Source organism: Nanorana parkeri, unplaced genomic scaffold (assembly GCF_000935625.1).
Source record: "Nanorana parkeri isolate BGI_ZX_2015 unplaced genomic scaffold, ASM93562v1 scaffold34, whole genome shotgun sequence".
NCBI lineage: Eukaryota > Metazoa > Chordata > Amphibia > Anura > Dicroglossidae > Nanorana > Nanorana parkeri.
Window position 1 is genome coordinate 2,062,374 of NW_017306302.1, and position 10,651 is coordinate 2,073,024.

The following is a 10,651-nucleotide window of genomic DNA, read 5'->3' on the forward strand; positions in this document are numbered from 1 at the left end:
CCCCCCCCCATATGCACATTTTTATATGACTAAAATTGATGACTAGTACCTATCTCCCCAATCTGCTCAGTAAAACCCATGGCTTACTTTTGCTTTCGTGATAATATTTTGATTATCTAGACTGCAAATGAGGAGGATCTTTTCCAATTTCACAGGAATCACAATAGCTTCCACGTCATTATAAATCTATAAATCTTGCATAAAAACACTCCCAAGCAAACTTCCTGAACACTACAATACACATTAAAGGAACAGGTTTGCAAACATCCATCTACAGAAAACCCACAGATTGTCCCACATATCTCAGGCATGACTGTTTTCATTCACGGCACATAAAATAATCTGTCATGTATAACCAGTCCATAAATTGCAATTTAATCTGTTCAGACACCACTAACAGAAAGGCCCAACTGGAACACCTAAAAAGGGATATTATAAAATAGGGATATAATCCACTGACAATCAACACACAGGATAGAAAACAACATCCACAGGACCAGTCTTTTACACTATAAAAAAACTGAAGCAGATAATAGGGTCCCACTGGTGTTCCCCTACAACCCACACCTAGAAGTTTTAAGAAAGATCACAAAGCTCCAGCGTCATGTGCACAAAGAAGAAAGACTTTGAGAAATATTCCCAGAAACACCTCTACTAGCATATCAACAACCACCCAGTGAAAGACAGGTTATCCCTAAAAGAAGTCCCTATAACAGCCTAACACTAAATGGAACATCTCCCTGAATGCAGAAGAGATTTATAACCTGCATACATATCCACAGCACCAATAGGGTACCAGTACTGCGATTATAGCAGGAGTGCAGAATACAAGGTAGTTTTTGCTACAGATCTTTAAATGTGGTATACTTAAAGGAAAACTATGAAATGAGTGAAAATCACTCATCCTCATAGTTCGAGCCGACGTGTGACAATAAAACTGTCACACGTCAGCTCAATAGTTCGGGAAGTGAGCAAACACATACCGTCGCTTGCTCACTTCTCGACCATCTCCCTGCAGAGAGCCGTGACCGTCAGTTACGCTTCCCTGCAGGGATTCCCCTTCTCCCGGCTCCAATCCTCCAGCTCTGACTGGAGGAATGGATGGGGAGGGGGCGGGCACAGCTGGCTCTGCCTCTAGATAGGCAGAGCCAGCTGTCACTCACGCAGCTGGGTGGATCTCGACAGTAATGTCGGGATCCGTCCCGGCTGCGGCGGTCTCAGTATACCGCAAGCTCTAGCTCGCCATATACTGAGCTTTGGGTCATGGGAGGACACTAGTATATGTCCTTCCGCGACCCTTAAGAGAACTATGGGGAAAAACACTTACCCCATAGTTCTCCTTTTAATATTGTGTGCAAAATTCCCTATAGGACTGTATGTTGAGGAGATGGGTCAAAACTTCTGCCAACAAATTAACCTTCATTGATTCACAATTAACAACATCAAACCAGATGTTGCTGTAGCAGCCTGTTTCTGCAGCAGAAGTCATGGCATAAATGATCTCAAGATTATGGTACTGATGGGGTACTTCAAATTACAGAAAAAAAGGCTGAAACGTAAATTCATACAAACATGCTAAACTGTAGACTGTGGTCTAAAAAGCAACAGGAATTTTATATGGCATTTGATTTTAAATAAATTTTTGACCTCCGACAATAAAGCCTGCTTTTCCCTCAAGCCTTTCCTCAAATGTACAGTATATGGACACTTCAAAAGGACTCTTATCCTTACTGAGGTGACGAGTTTACCTGGACCTCTTATCTTCTTTTCAATTAGCCCAATAACACTCATAAAGCTGAAGTCTCGGAATTGCACAAAAACGACCTTTGCAGTGGGTCCTTCCCTGCACTGCAAGGGTTAAATGCTAGTTAAGCCTAGGGGTAGAGGAATAAGGTGTAAGGCTTACCTAATTCCTTGCTCCAGCAGGCTCCCTTTATTGTGACTAGTTCCCCAGAGCCTCTTCTCTAAGGCACTCTGGCCAGTGGTCACAGGTTGGCATATCATCACATATCATGGAGGACCAATAGCCTCTGAAGAAAAAATAGGGTTTTTTAATATGTATATGTCATTGCTCCTTCTTGTACCTTTGTGTATAAATATGTAGGTTTCAGAACCATTCTCAGAATTATATATAGCTTGAAGAAGGGATCTAAGGCTTCCTGAAAGCTTGCATCTTTATTAACTTAATTTGGCCAATAAAGGGTATCACTTAAATTCCAAACAATATCTTTTACAGAACTGCTGACTCGTGAACTTATCCTCCGTGTAGAACCTCTCATTTGGCACCCATCATTTTCTAACATTTGCAGCAGCCTATAGGCGAAAGCTGTTGATCATACTGTATCTCTAGAACAAAAGCAGCAGTTGAGTTAAAATGTTTGCAATAAACGACATTTTATGTATTTTCATGGAGCTGAAGTTTCAGTTTATCAAATCAAAAACTGCTTCCTGTGCTGTTTTCATAGCAATCATTTTTTGACATACCAAAAGATCAATAGAAGTTTATTAGTGGTGGCAGACTACATGTATTGTTGAAGTGGTAACCAATACTCTGAATGTGTTTAATTTCAGGAAAGCTGACAGTTCCTAAAGGCTCCCCAGTGCCTTCAAACATCAAGAAAGGTTCTGTCCAGAATGCTATGACAGTCTCAGTATTTCCAAGGCTTTATGCTTATAATATGACATAGCCTTGGTTTCTTCCAGAGCATCTTTGGGCAAAGAAATACCTTTCATAAACGGCGCACCCAGATGCCACCCCCACCTCGTGAATGAGTAAGGGGAAGTTGTTACCCCTACTCTTTCACCAAATAAACACTAAAATTGTAAATAAACACTCCACACCGTATACAGAGTCCTTTATTTGAACAAAAAAAAAAACACAAAAGGTTTTTGACAAGTCTTTTATTAAAGAAAAAAAAAAATCACGTCACCCAGCAAAGTAGATCCATGTCAATCACGATGGACGATGGTCACTGACTTGCCGAAAGAAAAATACCTGGCGCCCACCGACATGACCGAACTCTCGCCACTAAATGAGAGCTCTAACTGGAAAGACAACAAATGTGTGGAAAAAGTCCCATGGTGCCACAACTCGTTCTGCTCCTTTGTTATCATTCCGGTCAGAACTGTCATTTTGCGGCGAGAGTTCGTCAGGGTCGGACATAGCGGCAGGAATTTTTTTTTTCGGCAAGTCGGCAATCTCACATTTAGTTTACTAATTCATATTGAGATTGTAGTTCATCACAGGAACAAGCTTGGAGCAGTGACTACATTACAACACACACAGGGACCATTGGGAACAAAAGTAGCCACCCTCCAGAAGGAAGGACAGTGTCAGCACCAATTTAGAGATGATTTGAGGATCTACAGCCACCAATAAGATTCATTTCTGTTAATAGTTAGGGTCGATGCATCAATTTGTTAATTGATGAAGATGGCATTAGTAGCTTACACATGAAAAATATAATTGGTTTTGCTTTCACTTTAGTTCATTTCTGACATGATCACCAGATATTTTCTATACTTGCTGAACTATTCACTGTACATACTTAAAAATGAAAACAGGACTGGTAAACTGCGATATATTTATATAATGAGCACATATGGCTGCCCACATAAATACAAACTATACACAGAAGCTGTGTTTGTAAAACAATAACACAGTAATAGCATTTCCTACATCAAGCAATTTGGCATGTATAAACCTAAACAAAAAAATTTTTAAGACCCTTTATTCCCTTTAACACATTTACCTTACCGTTTCATATAAATGTTGCTATTCTTAGCCACACTTTGCTACTTTAGGAATTCACAATCTTTTAAGGATCTACAATTTCCTGGAGAATCACTATTATATTTGGAAATGATCACTGAAAAACACAGCAAACATTTCAATTGCGAGCTTGAATATTACCTAGCTCCAAATATATGTAAATGGCAAAGCAAAACTGAATTTCACTAATAGTTTGTAAAATGTTCTAATTACAATGAGCGCAAGTGAAAAAACAAACCTTTACAAAGCCTGGCTAGTAATAGTGGCTACTTCGCAAGGGCTAATTTCCAAGACCTTGAATACTGGGGGCATGGGCAGACAGTGGCAGCATTGCATGTGAGAGCCTATGCCAATATACATGCACGTATACATGCGCGTGTAAATGCCATTACTTGTGCTTCCATGTGTATACTGCATTTTAACATCAAAATACAGGTGTATTTTATGCTGCGTGTCCACATGCCTTTATTTGCGTCCGTAGGAATGAGTCCTAACACACAAATGATTTGTTATGCAAAAAAAAGCAGACATCCAAATGTGATGAGATAGCACTGGGACCTTAAAGTTAGCCTATTGTTATGCAGGATATGTTATACCGAAAATTAATAATCCAGATACAGATTTATTCCAAGTTGAAATAAAAGACTTTATGACAAAGAGCATGTGTTTCAGGGGTCAAAGACAGCCCCCTTCATCAAGGTATGAAGGGAGGTAGTAACTGAAAGTAAATATGAGTACAAACTGAAAAAAAATTTAAGAGGTTGTTAGTTCATTAGAACACAGTCAATTACTACCTACCTTCAAGCCCTGATAAAGGGTGCTCTCTCTAAAATGCGTTGGCTTTGTGGTAAAGTCTTGTATTTCAACTTGAAATAAATCTATATCTGGATGATCATTTTTTTGGTGTGGAGCTTCAGTCTCAGAGTATTTCAGAGATGTATGCCACATCAAGGGTCTCTCTTCTTTTCTTTAAAATGTTACTTTTATTCATGCTGGATAGTACAGCTTCCGCTCTACTTCTGGCCTGCTGAATAAATAAAAGTTGCTGTACCCATACATTGGCCATTTTCAGAACCCTTTGTATTTTGGAAACCATTTACAGAATGCAAGGCTTTCTTTCTCAAGAGGAGAGGCAGATGAATTAACAACATTAGTGCTTCCATGTATGAGAGCTACAGCTCTTATTTCCACAGTGTGCCAGAAGTAGAGCAAGAGCTGCATCCAGCATGAATAAAACTATAGAAGATAAGAGCAACTATCCTAGACATGGCACACACCACAGCAGAGGTAACTTATTTTCTTTTTTTACACGCCATAACATACCAGAAGATCTTTGCCTGGCTTTGTGTTCTTTTTATTATCATCATTTTAGAGTTGTAGTGAGCTGAACGAAGTATGGAAAACAATTGCTTTCATAAAAGTTTTTCCTTAATTTTTAGCTACCACTGATTCCTTCAGCGGTGGCGAACCTATGGCACGCGTGCCACGGAGGGCACGACACTGGATTTCTAATAACATTCGGTAGAAAATAGACTATTGGTGTTACAACCCTCGCTTATACAATTTTATATTTATCCACCTATATTTATTCACTTTATACTATTAGATGTGGTTTTAGATTTGTTAGATTGGTTATACATCAGTCTTCTTTCAAATTATTGTCCTTTTTATTTATTGTTGCTGATTGCCAGACTGATTAATTTACCTGGTTTATAATTCAACTATTTAGTATCCACATTGTATTTTCACTATATGGCACACATATGCATTATTCATTAACTTATTTAACTTATCATATTTAACCTATCAGTTTTATATTCGTACCTTCACCATATTTATATGACACGTGTATTTATTAACGTTCATGCAAATATGCACTTTTGGATTGCATTTAGTTGCAAGTAGGATTTGATCACTTATATTGGTTTCGTTTGTGGTATAAATATAGCACGTATCGCAATACCAAGCGCAGCACACTGGTTCACAATTGCCCTCTCTGCTGGCACCCGAGCCCAGGTTCAAGGACCACCAATTGAAATAGATCCGACCGTCTAATCTGCCTGTTTAGAGGTCACCGCTGCCTGATTGTGACCGGCCTGACTACAGAGGGCGTTCTGATCTCCCTTGCGAGCCGCAGAGCCTTTCCCCCTCCCCTCCTGAGTGCAAAACAACTTTTCCCTCCCCCCAGGGAGCCGCGAAGGCCCCCTCCCCCCCCGCATCCTGAGAGCCATACAAGCCCTCCAACCGGGAGCTGCACAGCCCCCCCCGCCTGAGAGCCGCACAGGGATGCAGCCCACCTCCCTGCAAAACAGGTAAGCAGGAGAGGGGGCAAGGGGCAAGGTGCAATGTTCTATTTATTCATTTTTATTATTAGTTCTGTGTGTGTGTAATATGTGTGTTTTAATAAGTGCGTGATTTGTGTGTTTCATTACGTGTGTATGTGTGTGTGAGTGTTTTATTGAGTGTATAAATGTTTGATTATGCGTGTTTCCCTATTTTGTCTAAGGCCCCATTCACACTGAGCGGAAAATCCCGCGATTTCCCTCGCGATATCACGCGAAGTTGCCGGCTAATTCAATGGAGCTGTTCTAACGTACAGCTCCATGTCGCCAGTCGCTGTAGCAGGATCCTTTTTCCCGCGGATGTCGCACGATTTTTCTATTTTTTAATGCAGCCGCCGGTGAAGGTCGCTGGAACGTCGCCCCGAAACAGTCGCGCTATCCCGCTTGGTGTGAATTGGGCCTAAGGCACTTTGAGGTAAATAAATTGATTTTGCATCGAAATTTGGGCACTCGGGTTCAAAAAGGTTCGCCATCACTGGATTCCTTTCATCCCTTGTTTTGCTCCCATACATGTGAGTTGCACGCTTTCACTGTCTTGTTAAACTTCACATGTCACTTTTTCTCTCCGTCCCCATTTACAAAACATCCTGCGTGGAATGTATGTCATCATTTCATTGCTGTTAGTAAGCAAATTAAAAAGCATTGGACTGAGGACAGAAGCTTGCGGTAGTCCATTAATAACAAATCTCCACACTTTATCCTGCAGACAGCTTTCTAGCCAAGTACCCCTAGGCTTATATTCCTTAATGGATACAGTAACCTCCAGTGTGGCACAGTATTAAACTCAGCAGGAACAGTCTAGCCGCCACTGAAACACGGCACAGCTCTTTTCTAGTACAGGCATCATCTTGATTTCATTCTCTATTTGCTGTTTCTTCTGTAACTCCATTTTGTTGTGTGCTTTCTGCATGCGTTCCCTCTTACCATTGCAGACCTTTCCTGAAAGGGCTAATTGCTGACTGTCATGTTGATCCTTTGACTTTAGTACTTTCTGAGTCACTGACTGGGACCAGGTTTGCAGATGAAGTCTTCTGACTGCAATGGCTGCATTCTTGTTCCTGTTTTTTGATGTAGAAAGTATAAAAGCTGAGATAGACAGGCAACCAGCATTTTTAAGATTCTAGATACTAATGGGTGCCCCTGTATTTGCTCAGTAGACGAAACAATCCGTCCTTCAATTTACAAAATTACACTTTAGACATTACATATTGGTTGTTATATGAGTGATGCTGCTGGAAGACTCCTACACTCTTGGTTCATCATTTTTTTCCCCTTTATATCCCAAGCTATGTTTATCCACCAATTCTGTGGATAAATTGACATTATTTAGTTTCCTTGTGTTGACCACCTCCTCCTAATTTCCATAAGTATTTTCTACTGTTATGACTTTATTTACCTTCAGTTGACCTTTACCTATGCTGAGGGGGCCACCACTGCTTCCCAACCCCTTCCCAAATACCCTCCCTCCTCCACCTTTCCCTTCTTCCTTGCTCCTATCCCACATTTGCTACCCATTCTCCACATGCTTCCATAGCATTAACAATGCCCTTGTGATTATTCTACCACCTGACTCTTTTATCATTATTATTACATAGGATTTATATAGCGCCAACAGTTTGTGCAGTGCTTTACAATATTAGGAAGACATTACAGTTACCATACAAATCAAGACAAGATGGTAAGGAGGGCCCTGCCTGGTACTCTCCAGTTATTGTGTATGGTTGTTGTGATACAACATCATAGTCTTTCTCACAATTGTATTATGCATCTTCGTACCTCTGTCTTACGTTTTTTTGTGACTGACTTTTGCCATGGCATAAGTTGACATGTAACCCGGTTATGTCAAAATAAGTAAAAATCTATAGAAAAAAAATATATACTTTATGAACCATAACTAAACAATCTTTATTTCTCACATTGTAAAACATCTAATTTTCTCTTTAGAAACAACCATGCACTACAAATTTCCCTTGAATCTATAACAATGGACCAGATAGTTTTATCATTACTCTGTGCCCACTAATGTATAGGGGTTTCTGTATACAGACATTTTTTTATTTCAGTTTATGTCAATCCTTGGTTAATTATTTACATTAATTATTACAATAATCCAACAATAAGTACTATGCAGCGAGGGCCAATTTGTGCCATCACCCGTTTTTGAATGTGTATACAGTATCAGCAGTAAAGAGCCAGAGTGCACCTGGGTAAGATGCAGCGGGATCTGTGGACCAACCTGGTGTTGGTAACTTTTCTTGTGAATCTCTTTTCCCCAAGCCTAAAATGTATCAGAATCCCTAAAATTAACACTTAACATCCTCCATAACATTTAACCCTTTAACTGAGCCCTAACAATTAACTTCACCATAGCCTAGTTTTTATATAAGAGTAATCCCAGGCAACAAATGCAAGCATTTTCGCAGCTGTGCTAAGATCAGAAAGTTCAATGAACGAGGTTGATTTATTAAATGCAAATAGGGTGTTCACATTGCAGGGGAATTTGCTCTTTGCAAGGAATTTTCTCCTTAGCTTAGTGAATTTGCGCTGACACTGTCCTTCCTTCTGGAGGGTAGCTACTTTTGATCCTCATGGTCCCTGTGTGTGTAGTAAAGTAGTCACCGCTCCAAGCTTACTCCGGTGATGGACTACAATCTCCTGTTTAGTTTACTAATTTGTATTGAAATTATAGTCCATCACGGGAGAGAGCTTGGAGCGGTGGCTACTTTACAACACACACATAGAGACCATGGGAATAAAAGTAGCCACCCTCCAGAAGGAAGGACAGTATCAGCACTAATTCAGAGTTGATTTGAGGATTTACACAAATAAACTACATTTGAGTTAATAGTTAAGGTTCTTGAATAAATTTTTAAGGTTTGACACCTGAGTTTAGTGCCATTTTAATCTAAGCTCTTTGTAATCTATTAGAGAAAAAGCACATACACACCTCTATAATGGATCAGTAGTAGTGGGCTTTGGCTGTCTGGGGCTGCCATGTGTTACTCGATGCTAAACCTAACCTATGCCGATATTGCTGTTTAGAAGAAATAGCCAGGGCACACTGGAGTTACATTAGACCCTGCACCGGTCTGATGTTGCAGTTGCCTACCTGGAGGGGAGAGAACACATGAACCTCTGCTTTGTTGGATGCTATTATTGCCTAAACTCAATAGATGATGTCAGCTTGGGAAGCTGTGATAATATATGGGTATTCCACACAATGCTGTTCCTATTTTTTCTAATAAACCTTCAAAAGGCATCCATGCACTGGACTGCAAAGAACCTAGATGTCTGGGGACATAGTAAATTTCAGTTGGGGGTCCCAGTTGCACTACACATGCCCCAACTGAGTGAAGGCACTGCCAGCAAATGCATTATGGTCCCATTCTCCCACCTTTGCAGAGACACAGGTGCATTGTGCTTTAGTAGCTTGAGGAAAGAAACATTTAAAATTCCTAACAGAGCTACAATTATAGAACCTAATAAGACATATTATACAATCTAATTAAATAATTAAAATAGAAATAGAAAATGGCTTAATACAGCACAAAGAAGTAACCAATCATAATACTCAATATTTTCAAACCCTCTCACACACACACACTTGTTCAGAACTCTGTGTTTCTTACACCACCAGTTTATGCCAAAGTTAAGAGTAGCCTTGAATGTACGTGGTTTGTGAATGTCAGCTCTGCCAAAAATGTCTCCTTCCTGATGTTCAGAATGTACTTTTATTATCAGGCTGGGTTTTGGAGATATTGATTTAATTCTCTGTTCATTTTGAAGGGTATACGTAGCATGTATGTAACAGCTGGTAATTGTCTTTTCTCTATCTTTTCAACGATTTGTGACATGTGGCTGCTGACCCTTTTTGCCAGTGCAGTTTCTTTATGTTTGGCATGTGCTTTCCTCATTTTATAGGCCGTTTCTATTGACACTTTGACTGATGCACCTGCAATTCAAGCACCAACTTTTTGGACTCTTTGGGAGTCAGTTTTGAGACCACAGCTGCAATGTCACATACTGTATACCGTATGTGCCGGCGTATAAGGCGACTGGGTGTATAAGATGATCCCCTAATTTTCCAGTTAAAAAAATTTTGTTTTTGGGCTCGCCGTGATTGGCTCAGCCTGGTATACTGTATGTAGCCGAAGCTACCGTACATACAGTATTACCGCACATCCAGCGGGCTGACAGATTAGGGACGTTCGTTTTGGGCCAGCTTGGCCCAAACGAACTAAAGGTTCACATTGTATACCCGGCGTATAAGACGACCCCCGATTTCCAGGGGATGTTTTTAAGTATAAAAAGTCGTCTTATACGCCGGAGAATACGGTATCTTAAATACTGCAGGCAAAAATGACTTGAATATGTTTCCAAAAGTCCTTACAAAACTAACAGCAGGCTCAATAGCCTTATCAATAGAGAAGGCATTTGATATTGTGGACTGGTTGGCTAGCTCACCTTTACAGTCCCAGCAGGGAGATGACAACACTGCTCTGTCTTCTACAAGGCAAGAGTAGACTTGAAGAGTCAG